Genomic DNA, 16362 nt, shown 5'->3' on the forward strand with positions numbered 1-16362 from the left:
GTGCGGCCATTTACAAAGCCAACTGGAATACAGCTGTTCCCCTGGAAAGCTGGAGGGGGTCTTGTGCTGCACCCCCTCCAGCAAGAGAGCCCTCCTGCATCTGCTCTCAGCCCCTCTCTTCACTGTTGTTGTTCAGTCACTCAGTCGTGTCCAACTCTTTGCAACCTCATGGACTGCAGCACTCTGGGCCTCCCTGTCTGTCACCAACTTCCAGAGTTGACTCAAACTCATGTCTATCGAGTCAGTGATGCCATCCAGCCATCTCATCCTCTGTCATCCCCTTCTCCTCCTGCCTTCAATCCTCCACAGCATCAGGGTCTTTTCCAATGAGTCACCCTTCATATCAGGTGGCCAAAGTATTGGAGCTTCAACTTCAGCATCAGTCCTTTCAATGAATATTCAGGACTGATCTCCTTTAGGATTGACTGATTTGATCTCCTTGCAGTCCAAGGGACTCTCAAGAGTCTTCTCCAACACCATGGTTCAAATGCATCCGTCAGCCCCTCCCATGTCCCTCACCAAACTGTCGGGCTGTGTGAGAGCCCAGCCGTTGTCCACCCAGCCTCCTTCCAGCACTCAGCGAGGGGCCTGGTACGAGGTGAGTGCTCAGTGCAGCTGAATGAATGAATGATGCAAGAATCCGAGGGCTTTGCACAGTGATAGCACCACTCCTGGTGCAGGGCTGCAGTTCAGGAGGACATGGGAAGAAGCAGGTGCTCCAGGGCAGAACCGATCCACACACAGGCATGCACGCATGCACACACACAGACACACACACACACACACACAGACACCAGGTGTGCGCAGGAAGCACAGGCAGAGCAAGTCCTTCCCTTCAGAGTGACGGCAACAGAGCAGGCGCCTCTAAACGTGCCCCCACATTGAGGTCAGAAAGTGACTTTACAGTTATTTGTCTCCAGGAGCCCTCCCTCTGCACAACATCCCAGAAATAGCCAGCAGCCGGCGAGCTACAGGAGCCCCCAGGGCAAGCCGCTGTGGCTCTGCTCCCATGCACACCACCCATGGGGAAGCTTTGCCAGGAGGATGTTGTTTGCATCCCAGGCTGCCGGGGTCAGAGTCCCGTTGGTGCCGGAATGCAGACATTGCCAGCCAGAAGGAGGGGCACGTTCAGAGTCTGCACCCACCTTTCTTCCATGAAGGTGTCCTTGGGTGATGCCCTCTCTATACTCAAGGCTTGCCTACCACATGTCTTCACGTCTCTGAGCGTCCATTTGTCCTTCTGTAGAAGAGTGGTCAGGGTTATGACGGATACTGGCAATAATATGTCCATCGTGGTTTGGCTTGGCTGCGCGTAAGCAATCCCAACAAAAGAGGCATAAACAAGATAGAGGCTTATTTCTTTCCTAGGTAAAAAAGTCTCAAGTTGACAATTCCAGGGACGCATGGCAGCTCTGCAGTGTCCTCAGGGACCCAGACTCTTACTCTCTGCTTTTCCCCATCCTCAGGGCATGGCCTCGATGCCCAGCCCACCTCATGTCCAACATGGCTGCTGGAGCTCCAGCCATCAAGACCACAGGACAGGAGGAAGAAAGCTGAGGAAGTACAGGGCAGGAAGGGCCCCTCCCAGGAGTCCCAGGTGAGTCAGCTCATTTTTCAAGCAGTCATTCTGGAAGCCTCACAGAGAACTTCCTCTTTTGTTTCATTAGCCAGAATACAGTTGCCTGACCCGGTTTAGCTCCCAGGGAGGGAGGTTAGGAGTTGTAGCCTTTTATCCAGACCAACTACCCTGCCAGATAAAACTTGGGGTCTGTTCCCACAGAGGACAGGGAGCAGGAATGACCAGGAGCACGTGGTCCCAGCCCGAGGCTGACCCGTAACGAACGGAGCCACTGCTCTTGCTGACATTGCCAGCATCCCTGGGGACCGCCCACAACTCTGCCTTTCCTGAAGTCACACCCCCGTCACAAGCGTCCAGCCCAGGCAGGTCCTCCTGCAGCCGGGAAGGGACCAGGGTGCAGGGGGACAAAACCACATCAGAGAGGGAGCTGAGGCAGAGGCCACCCAGGGGAGGGAGTCCTGGGGCTGCCCGGGTCAAGGGGCCCTCTCCCTCTGCCCCTTTCCTGCCCCTCCTCTCCCCTCACCCCCTTGCTGTGGGCTTTTTAATTGTATCCCCCCAAATTCATGTGGTGAGATGGCTTGTGGAGTGAAGGGGGTCAGATGAGGTCACAGGGGTGGGGCCCTGTAAAGGATTAGCTTCTTCATCTGATTGGGATCAGAGGGGAGATGTCAGCCCCACCCACCGTGGGCACCCCCAGAAAGGCTGTGAGGATGAACCAGGCGGGGGCCTCCCCAGAACGCAGCCTGACCCTGGAGTCCCTCTGGCAGACTGAGGGGTGAATGTCTGTTTAAGGCCCGTCTGTGATGTTCTGTTTATGGCAGCCTCGACCTGCCCAGGGGGGACACACACACCCCGGCTCCCCGTGAGGTAGGAGACTGTGACAGCCAGGGTGGGACGGACCCCCCACTGAGGCTCTCGGACAGGCCTGAACTGGGTGCCCCCTCACATGGACCCTTTGTAGCCCAAAGTGGGTGCCGGCTGAGAGGTGGGCAGCTGGGCTGGAGACCTCTGTCCCGGGGGCTCTGCAGGTGGGTGCCGGGCCAGGGGCGGGTGCGTGCTCTCACGGGACCTGGAGCTGAGCGCCAACTGAGAGCCCCGTTCTCCTGAAGGTTTCTTTGCACTTGATTATTCACAGACGCCTGGAGTATCTAGTGAAACATTTTTAATCAACATTTTATCGCAAAAATCTTCCAGCACACAAAGTCACTGCCTTTTTTTCTTTTTTCCAGTTTGCAGGATCTTAGCTCCCCAACCAGGGATCAACCATGACCCTGCTGTGGAAGCATGGAGTCTTAGCCACTGGACATCCTTCTCACTGCTTTGTATTTTTTTGTAGATATGCTTTGGGTTTTTTAATTGTTTAGTCTTGGCTGTGCTGGGTCTTCACTGCTGTGCGGGCTCTTCTCCGGTTGCGAACAGTGGGCTTCTCGAAGCAGGGGCTTCTCCTGCTGTGGACCACGGGTGCTCGGCTCACCGGGTTAGCCTAATCTGGGTTATCTTAGCTAACCTAGGGCTCTAGGCACTCGGGCGTCAGTGGTCGGGGCTCCCAGGCTTCATTCCTCTGCGGCACGTGGAGTCTCCCCGAGGCAGGGACCGAATCCACGTCCCCTGCCAGGCCGGCAGATTGGACCACCTGGGAAGCCCCTGTCATCGCTGTGTAAACTCACTCTACCCTGCTCTGGGCAGGTACCCGCCTCCATCTGTCCCCCAGGTTTCCTGCCACATTCCCACTTTCCTGCCATAAACCCTCCTGGTTTCCCTGTCCACATTCCTGATGGAGACATCAGGAAACTCCACGTCTAGACAACTCCACGTCCAGACCATGAGCTAGAGTTCACACTCAGAGTTCTAAGCAGGGTCTCCAGGGACAATGGCAGGGTCCCGGGGCTGCCATAAACAGTCCCATGGGCTGGGTGACTTGAACCAGGAGGTTATCGTCTCAGTTCTGGAGACCAGACGTGCCCAGTCAGGGTGTCAGCAGGGCAAGTTCCTTCTGAGACAGTGAGGGGACCTCTGTACGTGGCCTTCCCCCTGTAGTCGTGTCTACAGGGGGATCCCCAGGTCCCCTCTGCATAAGGATGCCTGTCAGAAGTGGATTCGGGATGCACCCTGCTCCATTATGACATTGTCTTAACTAATTCCATCTGCAGGGACGTGTGTCCAGATAAGGTTGCATTCTGAGGAGCTGGGGGCTTCATGTATGAATCTGGGGGGAACATGACTCACCCCCTAGCAGTGAGATGTACAAACCTCACCCACAGAGCTCGGCAGATGCAAACCCCATCAAGCGACCAAGCGTGCCTGTCACCCAATGCCTACCCGCCGTCCGGTGTGGCCACCCTTGCAGAGGCAGCCCCATCCCGCCTTCTCCCCACAGACTGGGCGGGCTGTTCTCGAACTTCTACCGATGAAGTCGAGCTGAGCTGGTAGGCCTGGGCGCAGGGCCGCTGTCCCTCAGGCACCAGCACCACCACCAGCCGGAGCAGGGCAGCGGGACCTTGAGGCGGAGCCTGTCCACATGCCAGGTGGGGACGCACTGCGCTGAGGGCAGGAGCCGTCTGCACATCCAGGGAAAAGCACGCCACATGAAGCGAGTGACAGGAAAGGACCGTCTCCACTTTGGGGACCGCACCGTGGCCCCGCAGGTGAAGCCTCAGCAGACGATCGCCATCACAAGCAGCAACCCCGGCACCTGAATCTCCAACACGAACTTCAGCTCTGAAGGAAGACCACGATCCAGGGCAGGTGGGCACGGAGTCTGACACGGGAACCGACGTAATTCAGGGAAGAAATGGAGGGAAAGGCAAAACCGTTTCAGAAACAAAGCGATGACTTTACGAGGGAGGTGAGAAGAGAGATGGAAGTCACAGGAAGGGACATTGAAAAAAGGGACAAGTGAACAGATGAGAAGAAATAGGGAGGAGACTAAACAGGATTCGAGAGAAAGTAGTAACCATAAAAGGCAGGGAAGGAGTTAAAACACACACATAATTGGAGTCCTGCAAGGCGACACCAAAAACAGTCAGAGTATTTGAACAATTGCTCAAGAACGCTTTCTTGAAATAGCTTGAAACGCTTTCTTGAGTTTGTGCATCTGTGTATCAGAGTACATGCCGTGTGCATGGGCATACTGACCACGGAACAGTCAGCAGCAGGACGTAGCCTGGTAAATAACCTGGCTTGAAAGGAAGAGAAAAAAATCTTCTGGGCAACTGGACAGAAAGAACAAGCATCTTATCAAAGGAGGAGAACCAGGCTGGCAGCAGATTCTCAACAGGACCATCGAACGCCAGAAGAGACAGAACAGTGTCTAGAAGCGCGTTGCTGTTCAGCCGCTCAGTCGTGTCTGGCTCTTTGCGAACCCGTGGACTGCAGCACGCCAGGCCTCCCTGTCCTTCACCATCTCCCGGAGCTTGCTCGAATTGTCCCTTGAGTCGATGATTCCTTCCAACCATCTCATCCTCTGTCACCTCTGAAAGATACCTGTGGGTTGAAAGTGTCCCCCCTTCCAAAATCTATGCTGAAACCCTGAGCCCCGCTCTTGTGAATGTGACCTGCTGTGGAAGTCGGGTATCAGTAGGTGCGCTCACGTTACAGTGAGATCGTACTCCATTCGGGGGCCCCGATCCAAGATGACTGTTGTCCTTATAAGGAGGAAAAAAAAGATGCAGACACAGGGGAGGACGACATGTGACGGGGACGCAGAGACTGGCGTGTTTTGGCCACGAGCTCGGGGCCTCCGAGCACCACCGGCAACCCCAGACGCTGAGAGTCCACAAAGCGGGGGGCACACACGGTTTCCTGGGGAACTGTGCTGGCTTCTCCTGCAGAAAGAGAGGGGCAGAGAGCATCCAGCGCAAGTAACTGAAAAATTGTCAAGAGCGGGAATGAGCCTGGCCTAACAGAAAGTGAATGCAAGCGTGTCATCAGATGACGACACAGAGCGAGTAAGCCAGCAAGCCAGGAGACAAGAAAGACGCCGGGTCCCAGCTCGGCTTTGTAAGCACTGGAGGGCGGGAAACGGCAAAGCTGGCTGCCGGGAGCATCCAGCAGCACAGAGCAAACACACAGAGAGCATTGCTGACCAGGTGGGGAGTGCAGGACGATGGAGACGGGCTGGAGATATGGGCCGGGCACCCCCAACACACACACACGTCCAGACGACGGCCCCAAGAGCCGTTCCTAAGCAGACTCGCCCGCCAGTTTCCCACGAGGGGCGGTGACCACGCAGATACACAGCAGGACCGGCCCAGCGGTGGGTGTCAATCCTGAAGCTGCAAGTTCAGATCCTGTGTGAGCCCCCGCTTTCCAGCCCAGGGCTGTCTCCCCATTTTAATCCTGAGCTCTACCCCATTCCCTCCACTCTGTAATGTCCCAGACAAAGGGCCTGCGGTGTCTCCCCTGCAGAATCCCAGGCCCTCCCACACACCCAGGACCCCCAGTGTGGAAGGACCTCACCAGGCTCCAGACTCCATGCCCCAGGCAGGTCAGGGCCAGGGGTGAGTGCCGGGGGTCAGTCTGGCTCTCACGGACGAGGTGGGTGGCAACCCCTGCAGACTCTGCTTCCTCCTGGGGGTCTGGCAGGGGCCCAGGGCCTCAGGTGGCCGTGGGGGTTTCTGGCACTGAGACCACAGTGGGGGTCCTGGCGTGGGTGAGCAGTGGGGACCCCCTTCCCTCGCAAGGCAGAGGGGGTCGTGCACCTACCAGGCTGGTGAGGAGGAGGTGCCGGGCCAGGGATGGGGCAGTCCCAGCCTGAGGCTCCTCCAGGGACCGGGCTGGCTCCCAGGCCGGTTGCCATAGCTGCCACTGGGGAGCCCTTGGCAACAGGGCTGCCTTGTCCTCCAGGACACCAGGAGGTGTTGTGAGCAGAGGCTGCGGGGGGAGAGTCTGGACAAGCTTCCTTTCCCACCCCGAGACCCACGCAGACACCTTCCTCTGCTGGCCTTTGCTGGCATCCCCGTCAGGGAGGCGGCAGCTGGGGGGCAGGTACCCCCAGGACTCATCGTGTGTGACTGTTCACACCCGGCTCTCAGGAAAGCCTGGTGTGCAGTGTTTGCACAGATGCCCGCTGCGGCTGATGTCAAGCTACAAGTTGACACCACACCCCACCAGCTCTCACTGCAGAATCAGCCTTGAGTTTCAGTCTGAAACTTGCATGGGAAAGGTTGGGAGGAAACAACCCTCTAACGGTTGTTGCTGTTCACCCAGTCATGTTCGAGTCTTTGCGACCCCATGGACTCCAGCATGCCTAGCTTCCCGCCCTTCACTATCTCCTGGAGTTTGCTCAGATTCATGTCCATTGAGTTGGTGATACCATCCAACCATCTCATCCTCTGTCACCCCCTTCTTTCCCATCATCAGGGTCTTCAATGAGTCGGCTCTTCACATCAGGTGGCCAAAACATTGGAGCTTCAGCATCTGTCCTTCCAATGAACATTCAGGACTGCTTTCCTTTAGGATGGACTGGTTGGATCTCCTTGCTATCCAAGGGACTCTCAAGAGCCTTCTCCAGCACCACAGTGGGAAGGCATCATTTCTTTGGTGCTCTGCTTTCTTTATGGCCCAACCCTCAATCTGTACATGTCTACTGGGACTATATGGTGCTCGCCCCCATTTCAGGACCCGTATTTGCCTACCTTGTCCGGCCCAGGCACCACGTTCCACAGCCAGTCACCCGCCCCCAACACCCCATCCTCCATTCAGAGGAGGCTGGGACACCTCCGAGAGAGAGAACTCAGCCAGTAAGCCAAGGACACCACTGTCCCACCCGCAACCAGGCCAAGCCCCTCCCCTCTGGCCCTGGGCCTGACTCACAGGTCACTGAACAGCCTGAGGGAGTCGGGATCTCCACCCACCCCAGGGGTCTCTGCACCGTCCCACTTGGGAGCTACACATTCCTGTCTTCAGGCCCTCCCTACCCCGGAGCGACCCTGGCTGGGCCCAGAGGCCGGCTCAGACCCGCCCCCCACCGCCCCCACTCGGAACCCCATGCACCATTCTCATTGGAGCCCCCCCCACTGTGGGAGAGGACAGGCCGGACAGGGACAGAGCCCAGCCCCTTACACAGCGAGCAAACCTGTGGAGGCCCCAAGAGGTCAGGTCAGAACTGGCGCTGCACAGTCAGGAGGCAGACAGCAGCCACGGCTCCTCTGCTCATGAACGCCTGGCCCCGAGGGATCGTCCGGTCCCATAGGACAGGCCGACACCCACCCCAGCAAGCAGCCAGGCCAGGGGCCACTCAGCCCTGCCTCTGGCCTGCCGGGGAGTCAAGGGCTGGGCTTCTTTCTGAGCCGTAGCTCCTTTATCCACACAAGGCGTGTTACACTTGAGTGTGCAGAGCCTGGGCCTGTGGGCGCGCTGGGAGACTCCTGCGGCACCCCACTTTCCGCCCCCTCCTCACACACACAGCAGCAGGCTCCTGCTGCACCCCACATTCCGCTCCCTCCTCACACACACAGCAGCAGGCAGCTCGAAGCTCCTCGGGAGCCCGGCTATGACCACCCCTCAGAAATGCAAAGAGGTCCTTCAGGCCTCAGTAAGGTGATTATCTTCCCAAACAGGTAACCTTAGCTATCCCACCGTGGAATCTCACCGGACAAGCTCAGAAGGCCTCCAGGACCTGCGGTTACAAATTCCGGACTCGTTCAGGTGGACCCATGTCTGGACATGCTGGCCCAGCCTCAGCAGCTGCATCTGCAAAATGGGGACAAAGGCCTTTCCTTCTTGATTCTTGGAAGCGCGGGAGGACAAAGTAAGGACGTGATCTGGAAGGGTGAATTTCTCTGCACACGAGGAGCTTTCTGCGGCAGAGTAACGGGGATGCAAACCCTGAGCTGTGGGACTGGCACGGAGGGGGCCCCAGCCCTCCAGGACCCTGTCTTTCTGTGAAACAGGAACAGGAGTCCTTGCGCCCACCCCAACTCCCAGCTGCTTCCCTGACCACCACGTGGCACAGACTCATAGATCCCTGAGATCGCCCAGCCCTGGGACAAGCCAGCACCTCTGCTCGGCACCAGGCTCCCCTCACACCCCCGGCTCTACAGGTGGGACTGGATAGGGGGGCTGCCCCTAGCATCGCTGTCCTCCAGCCCCGAGAGGCTGGTTTCCCTCTTTCTACTGGCTGGTGACGACCCCCTTGCCAACTGTTCCCGGGGTTGGGGGGGGGGGGTTGCGGAAACTTTCCCCAGTCGAGAACTAATGATCTGGAGAGCATCCGTTTTACCATCTCTGACTCCTTCTCCAGACAGGGAGGCTGTCTGACTCCTCCTCCTTCAGGCGCAGGCCTCATCCAGCTCAGGTTTTTATAAACCAAGCCCGCACGCAGCACCAGGCCCCAGCCTGGGGAAGGGAGGAAGGAAGCCAGGGCAGGATGTGAGAGAGCGCGACACGTTACGGGGCGACCTCATGGGAGCCCTGGTTTGTCGAGGCCCACATGTGCCAGGTGCCATGTGGAGCGCTGCAGGCGATCACCCTCAAGCAGGATTCTAGGGGGTTCTGTCTCGCCCCTGCAGTGCACAAGTCCCCATCCAGCCATGACGCCAGGCCTCACCAGCCCCACACCCCCCAGCCTCCGCCGGGTCCTTCCTCCACCCAGGCCCAGCGGGCAGGAGGCAGGGGGCAAGTGAGATCCAGGGAGCTTCATGGGGCCTGAAGCTCACACGGCTTGGGGCTCTCTTTACAGAAGAGAATGCAAAGTTACAGAAACCAAATGAGGTATGACAGGGAACGTTTATTTAGAGTGAGAAAAAATGAAGACAACTTTAAACTCCGACAAATACACAAAATCTGAAAAAACAACAAGATGCTTTTATTACCTAGCTGCCTGGTTCATCTCCATCGTACTCTTCCGGGCATGACTTGGTCACATCTTTTTCAGTCGTCTCAGCGTACGGCGATGCGATGTCACGTCTGAGAGGCCGTTCTCCCAGCAGGGCTGCCTGTGATGCATTTTCTCTTCTTGAGATTTAGGATACATAGAACGTGGTCCCCCACCCCACGCAGTATATATAGATGGCTTCCTTGGTGGCTCAGACAGTAATGGATCTGCCCGCAATGCAGGAGACCCAGGTTCGATCCTTGGGTCGGGAAGATCCCCCAAAGGAGGGCATGGCAACCCACTCCAGTATCCTTGCCTGGAGAATCCCATGGACAGAGGAGCCTGGCGGGCTGCAGTCCATGGGGTCACAAAGAGTTGGACATGACTGAGTGACTAACACTTTCTTTTCTTCTATATGTGTATATTTTTTGTGCTTAGTCGCTCAGTCATGTTCAACTCTTTGGAAACCCATGGACAGCCAGGCTCCTCTGTCCATGGGGTGCTTGATGACTTGAGAATTTAATCTCATCAAAGAACCATTTCAACATGGAGGAAAGGATGAATCGGGTTTAAAAAGGATTTTTGTTGAGTCACTAGTTGGATGGCACCACCGATTCAATGGACATGAACTCGGGCAAACTCTGGGAGATGGTGAGGGACAAGGAAGGCCGGAGTGCTGCAGTCCATGGGGTCTCAAAGAGTCGGACACGACTTGGCGACTGAACAACAACAGCAACTCTATCCACGTAGTTTGGATCACTGGGTATTCGTATTTGAGGGCCCACACTTCAGGGCACTCTCCTAGGGCACAGCTAGTTTCTTGTGCCCTACACAGCAGTTCTGGTGAAGTCCACTTCCTAAGATTCCCATTTCTGAAAAAGAAACAGCGCATGATGCACGTTTATCGTCGCAAACAACGCACGGTCGACCACATTTCTGCTCTGAAAACTGCCTGCCCTGAGGCCCTGTGCTGTGTGCGTGCTAAGTCGCTCAGCCACGTCCGACTCTTTGCGACCCCTGGGCTGTAGCCCACCAGGTTCCCCCGGCCATGGGATTTCCCAAGCAAGAATACTGGAGTGGGTTGCCATTTCCCACTGTAGGGGATCTTCCCAACCCAGGGATGGCACCTGCATCTCTTATGTCTCCTGCATTGGCAGGGAGGTTCTTGACCAACTGAGCTACCAGGGAAGCCTCCTAAAGGCATTCTCAGGAGTCAATCCCAGGCGGAGCAGAGACTCCAACGTGAAAGGCAAAGCCACAGGGTCTTTAGAAGCTAATGTGGAATGTACTCATCTCCTTGATGCTGGAAAGGCTTTACACAAAAGCAGTAACAAGCGAAGGAAAATATTGATTGTTACAGTTATATTAAGCTGCCTGTTCATCAAAAGAGGCCATCAAAAGAGTGAAAGCGAGCCCAAGGATGGGAGGAGATAGTCACAACACACAAAACTGATGAAGCATAAGTGTCTGGGTTACACAAAGAGCTTCAGGGACTTCACGAAGAACATTGGAGAGGCTCGCACCAGAGCCCCCGTCAGCTCAGGGGGTGTGTGCGCTGGGCCCAGAGCCAATTTCCCTGCACCTCGGCAGGCATCATCGCGAAGTTGAGTCACATGGAAAGTGCCTGCGTGCAGGTCTCTTTGGGGAAGGATGGAGGCGGGGGAGGACGAACTCTTACAAAAACGTCAACTTTTTAAAATGCGTTTTCAGTAATTGCTGTTCTGTGCCAAGCTCGGCCTGGTAGGAGTTCCGTTTCGGAGTCACTAAGTAGCAGGTGATAATGGACAGGTTAATCGTCCTCGTGCAGCGATGTGGTGCTGAGCGATGATCCAGGGCCAGGTGAGGTGCTTCCCCGGGGCTGCCAGGGCAGGAGGCCACGGGCAGGGCAAAGGGTACAGGAACGGGGGGCGGGGGAGCAGGGCACACCTGGGCTGGAGAAGCTCCAGGCCAGCCCCCAAGCCCTGAACCAGGAAGCTGCAGTCTGGTGAAACACTGCAGGGGCAGGCGCCGTGCGGACGGAGCTGTCTGGAGCCTGGAAAAGGAGGTTAGAGCCGCTTCTCTACCTCACCCCCACCCCAGCCCCTTCATCAGGCCCTGATGGCTGATGTCGCTCCCAGTCCCGCTGCAGACCTGAAGTCTATATGAGATGCTCACAGTCTTTCCCTCTGCCCATCACCATCAAGGGCTTTGTGGCATCTTGTTGTTGAAAAAAGACAGCATATTCTAGGACCAGGCTGGGAACAAAGGAAGAATTCATTATGCATCCCTCCATTCGTCCATCATCCAGCAAATCACAGCTTGATTCCAGGCACCTCAAGCCCCTTCTGGAACATCACAGGCTACAATTTACTACAAAGTAACTAAAGTCGCTCAGTCCTGTCCACGACCCCATGGACTGTAGCCCACCACCCCATGGACTGTAGCCCACCAGGCTCCTCTGTCCATGGGATTCTCCAGGGAACGATACTGGAATGGGTTGCCATTCCCTTCTCCAGGAGATCTTCCTGACCCAGGGATTGAACCCTGGTCTCCTGCATTGCAGGCAGATTCTTTACCTGGAGCCACAGTAGGTGCTGTTCAGTTCAGTTCAGTTGCTCAGTCGTGTCTGACTCTGCCACCATATGGACCGCAGCACACCAGGCTTCCCTGTCCATCACCAACTCCCGGAGCTTGCTCAAACTCGTGTCCCTTGAGTCGGTGATGCCATCCAACCATCTCATCCTGTCTCTGGAGGTGCTGTACAGCCATAAAAAAGAATGAAATGATGCCTCTTGCAGCAAGATGGATGGACCTAGAGATTATCATGCTAAGTAACTCAGACAAAGACAAGTATCATATAATATCGCTTACCTGTGAAATCTTAAAAAAATGATACTAATGAACTTATTTACAAAACAGAAATAGACTCACAGACATGGAAAATGGAACTTATGATTACCAAAGGGGAAAAGGCGGGGAGGGACAGACTGGAAGCTCAGGATTACTAGTTACACACAAGAAGACATAAATAGATGAACAACAAAGACCTACTGTATAGCACAGGGAACCATATTCAGTGTCTTGTAATAACCTGTTATGGAAAAACTTGAAAAAGTATAGATACACACACACACATATATGTATATCTAACTAAAATACTTTACTGTGCGCCTGAAACTAGCACAACACTGTAAACCCACTATGCCTCAATTCTTTCTCTTTTAAACAATCACATGAAGAAGCATTTATTTGCGGTTTAACATATAATCATACAAATAAAGTTTGTATAAACACAAATCCATACTGAGTCACAACACAGACAGCAACAGACAAAGCTCAGTTCCGTCCACTGTGTCTCTACTTGCTCCTCGTCTGTATTTGTAATAAAGCAAAATCCTCTTCTTTCCTTTGTTTTTGTAACCACAGGAAGTTCGATAGTTTCAATCTCTCCAAAGTCTCCAAAATATTCTTTCGTTTGTTCCTCCGAAGTATCTGGGCTCAATCCACCCACGAAAATCTATTTTTGGGGGGGTTCCTTCCCCTTTAAAGCTTTGGACCTTCTCAGTTCAGTTCAGTTGAGTTCAGTTGCTCAGTCGTGTCTGACTCTTTGCAACCCCATGAATCGCAGCACGCCAGGCCTCCCTGTCCATCACCAACTCCCAGAGTTCACTCAGACTCATGTCCATCGAGTCAGTGATGCCATCCATCCATCTCATCCTCTGTCGTCCCCTTCTCCTCCTGCCCCCAATCCCTCCCAGCATCAGAGTCTTTTCCAATGAGTCAACTCTTCGCATGAGGTGGCCAAAGTACTGGGGTTTCACCTTCAGCATCATTCCCTCCAAAGAAATCCCAGGTCTGATCTCCTTCAGAATGGACTGGTTGGATCTCCTTGCAATCCAAGGGACTCTCAAGAGTTTTCTCCAACACCACAGTTCAAAAGCATCAATTCTTCAGCGCTCAGCTTTCTTCACAGTCCGACTTTCACATCCATACATGACCACTGGAAAAACCATAGCCTTGACTAGACAGACCTTTGTTGACAAAGTAATGTCTCTGCTTTTGAATACGCTATCTAGGTTGGTCATCTAGGGTCTATCAATTTGCCATCCGGTTTGTGTTATTTCAGTTCCCAAACCTTATCAACACTAGCAGCATCCTTGAAAAGCACAAATCCAAATCCTCGTGATCTTCTACTAACAGGATCTGTTTTAACCGTGCAGTCCACCACGTCCCCAAATTGAGACAAATATTCAGTCAGATCTTTCTTGCTTGTATCCCAGCTCCAGCCTCCAATAAACATCTCACCGTCATCCTGCTGGTCCCTGCTCGCGTTGATCTTGGAGCCCTCTGCGAATTCCTCTATGTTGCTGTACTGTTCACGACTTCCGTAGCGGCGGAGCTGTCGGCAGAGGGTGCTGGCTCCCAGTCTGCGTCCAGCAGCAGTGGCGCGGCGGAGCATTGTATGGAGCTGGATTTAAAACGGCAGCGGAAGAGCCTCAATTCTTCTTTTAAAAAAAGTAACTAAATACCAGTTCCTCCCAAGGTGCCCAGGTTTTCTCCACTCCCTTTTCCTTCACGGACCCTCCACTTGGAATGCCCTCCTGTAACCCCCAGAAACTGGGTTCATTTCTTAGTGGGCATCGAGCCAAACCAATCAAATCAAAAAGTGGGAGAACGATTTATTATCTGCAGCAAGTAAGGAGAATTTTGGGGGTGCTTCCCAAAGCAGTGTCTCCCAGGACAGCAAAATGGGGGAAGTTTCAAGCTGCGGGAGCACACATCCTCATGAAAGGGCTTGTGCAGAGAGGAATTGAGCACAGAACTGGGGCAGGCGTCATCCTAGGCTGACAGAAGCCAGGGTCTTGGTTGACTGAAGCCAGCAAAGATCAACATCGTCAGTGGTCTGGCTGCAGTTAGTCTGGCAGCCAGTTGTCCAAGGGGGTTTGGACCCTGTTTGACAGCTCAGAGAATACGTATCAGACTATTCTTTATCTCGGAAACAGAACTGGCAGTCTCTATGACTGATGTAAGGCTTCCGTTGGGGCTCAGCAGTAAAGAATCTGCCTGATATCTTGAAGACTGCCTGCTATGCAGGAGATCTGGGTTCATTCCCTAAGTTAGGAAGGTCCTCTGGAGAAGGAAATGGAAACCCACTCCAGTATCCTTGCCTGGGAAATCCCATGAACAGAGGAGCCTGGCAGGCTACAGCCCATGGGGTCACAGAGTCAGACACGACGTACAGACTGAACTACCAGGACTGACGTATCATCTCCGGTTAAACTGTTAAATTATCTCCCTGGCCTGGTAATAGCTGTTCGCTCTCACGTGCTTTTGTTTCCTTAACATCATTCACTCCCGAGGCCTGCCCTTCCTCACAGGTACGCGTCGTGGCCAGGTTGAGATGACAATATGACCTGGGCCGACAGCGGCTTCTCTCAGGTCAAGAAACCTATGCTTGGCTCTCTTCCCTTGGGCACTCCCTCTCAGGCACGGGCCACCATCCTCACCACACGTGGCTTGCCCAGCTCCTTCTTGAAGCACCAAAGCACCCCCGTGGGTGCCTCTACCTGACCCCAGAAGCTGCTCGAGGCCACCGTCTGGCTCCCACTCTTTCCCTGTTCCCCCGTCTCCCCACTGGGAGAGCGGCCCTAGCACGTTGGCTGTATTCAGGTTTGCTTGTTTACTAAAATGCAGCAGGTGGGGAGAGAGAACAGGTACACAAACATCTCTAATAACAGAACAAGTGCAGGGGGAGAAGAGGATGCAATTTAAAGTTGGTGTTGAGGTGCAGGCACTCGCTAGATGGCGGGGCGGGGGGAGCTTTGGGGAGGTGGGAACCCCTGTGGCTCCCTGGGAAGGAGTGGGTTTGGGAGGGGGGATCTAGGCTTCCTGACAGAGACATGTACAGTGGGGTGCCAGCCAAGGCCAATTTCCAGAGTTCATAAGGACAGGGAAGGCTCAACACTGAGGCAGGGGACACAGAAACAAGCTAAATTGTCAGCCAGACACAGTCCCGAGTTTTCAACTGTTTCCTCTTTCCATGCAGCTCAGGGGAAAATGCCCTTGTGCGGGTCAATCCAGGATGGGAAATCAGATCTCTGACCCATCTATAGCCCCCAGCAGTCTCCCGTCCCAGCTAGGGCCGCCCTAGCTGCACTGGTGCTGAAGCTGAAACTTCAATACTTTGTCCACATGATGTGAAGAACTGACTCATTTTAAAAGACCCTGATGCTGGGAAACAGTGGAAACAATGGAAACAGTGACAGACTTTATTTTTTGGGGCTCCAAAACCACTGCAGATGGTGACTGCAGTCATGAAATTAAAAGACGCTTGCTCCTTGGAAGAAAAGCTATGACCAAACTAGACAGCATATTAAAAAGCAAGAGACATTACTTTGCCAACAAAGACCCGTCTACTCAAAGGTATGGCTTTTCCAGTAGTCATGTATGGATGAGACAGGTGGACCATAAAGAAGGCTGAGCACTGAAGAACTGATGCTTGTGAACTGTGGTGTTGGAGAAGACTCTTGAGAGTCCCTTGGACTGCAAGGAGATCCAACCAGTCCATCCTGAAGGAAATCAGTCCTGAATATTCATTGGAAGGACTGATGCTGATGTTGAAGTTCCAATACTTTGGCCACCTGATGCGAAGAACTGACTCACTGGAAAAGACCCTGATGCTGGATAAGATTGAAGGCGGGAGGAGAAGAGGACAACAGAGGATAAGATGGTTGGATGGCATCACCGACTCAATGATGAGTTTGAGTAAGCTCCGGGAGTTGGTGATGTACAGGAAGGCCTGGCGTGCTGCAGTCCGTGGGGTGGCAAGTTAGTCGGACAGGACTAAGACTGAACTGAACTGAGCCACACTTAGCCCTGGAGGCGCCGGGAGAAACCAGGCCGTGGCTGCGGTTGCCTAGGAAATGCCCCAGCGCCGTGCCTCCGCAGGGCGCCCCGGGCCTTGTAGTCCGCCCGCTGGCTCCTTTCG

General features: G+C 54.4%; 1 pseudogene; it reads right to left on the reverse strand.

Moving 5' to 3' along the window:
* Nucleotides 1-4291: 4291 nt before the first annotated feature.
* LOC139183502 (heterogeneous nuclear ribonucleoprotein D-like) lies at nt 4292-13962 on the reverse strand (annotated as a pseudogene).
* Between the last annotated feature and the right edge of the window lie 2400 nt (nt 13963-16362).

The sequence above is a fragment of the Bos indicus genome, chromosome 6 (genome assembly GCF_029378745.1).
Source record: "Bos indicus isolate NIAB-ARS_2022 breed Sahiwal x Tharparkar chromosome 6, NIAB-ARS_B.indTharparkar_mat_pri_1.0, whole genome shotgun sequence".
NCBI lineage: Eukaryota > Metazoa > Chordata > Mammalia > Artiodactyla > Bovidae > Bos > Bos indicus.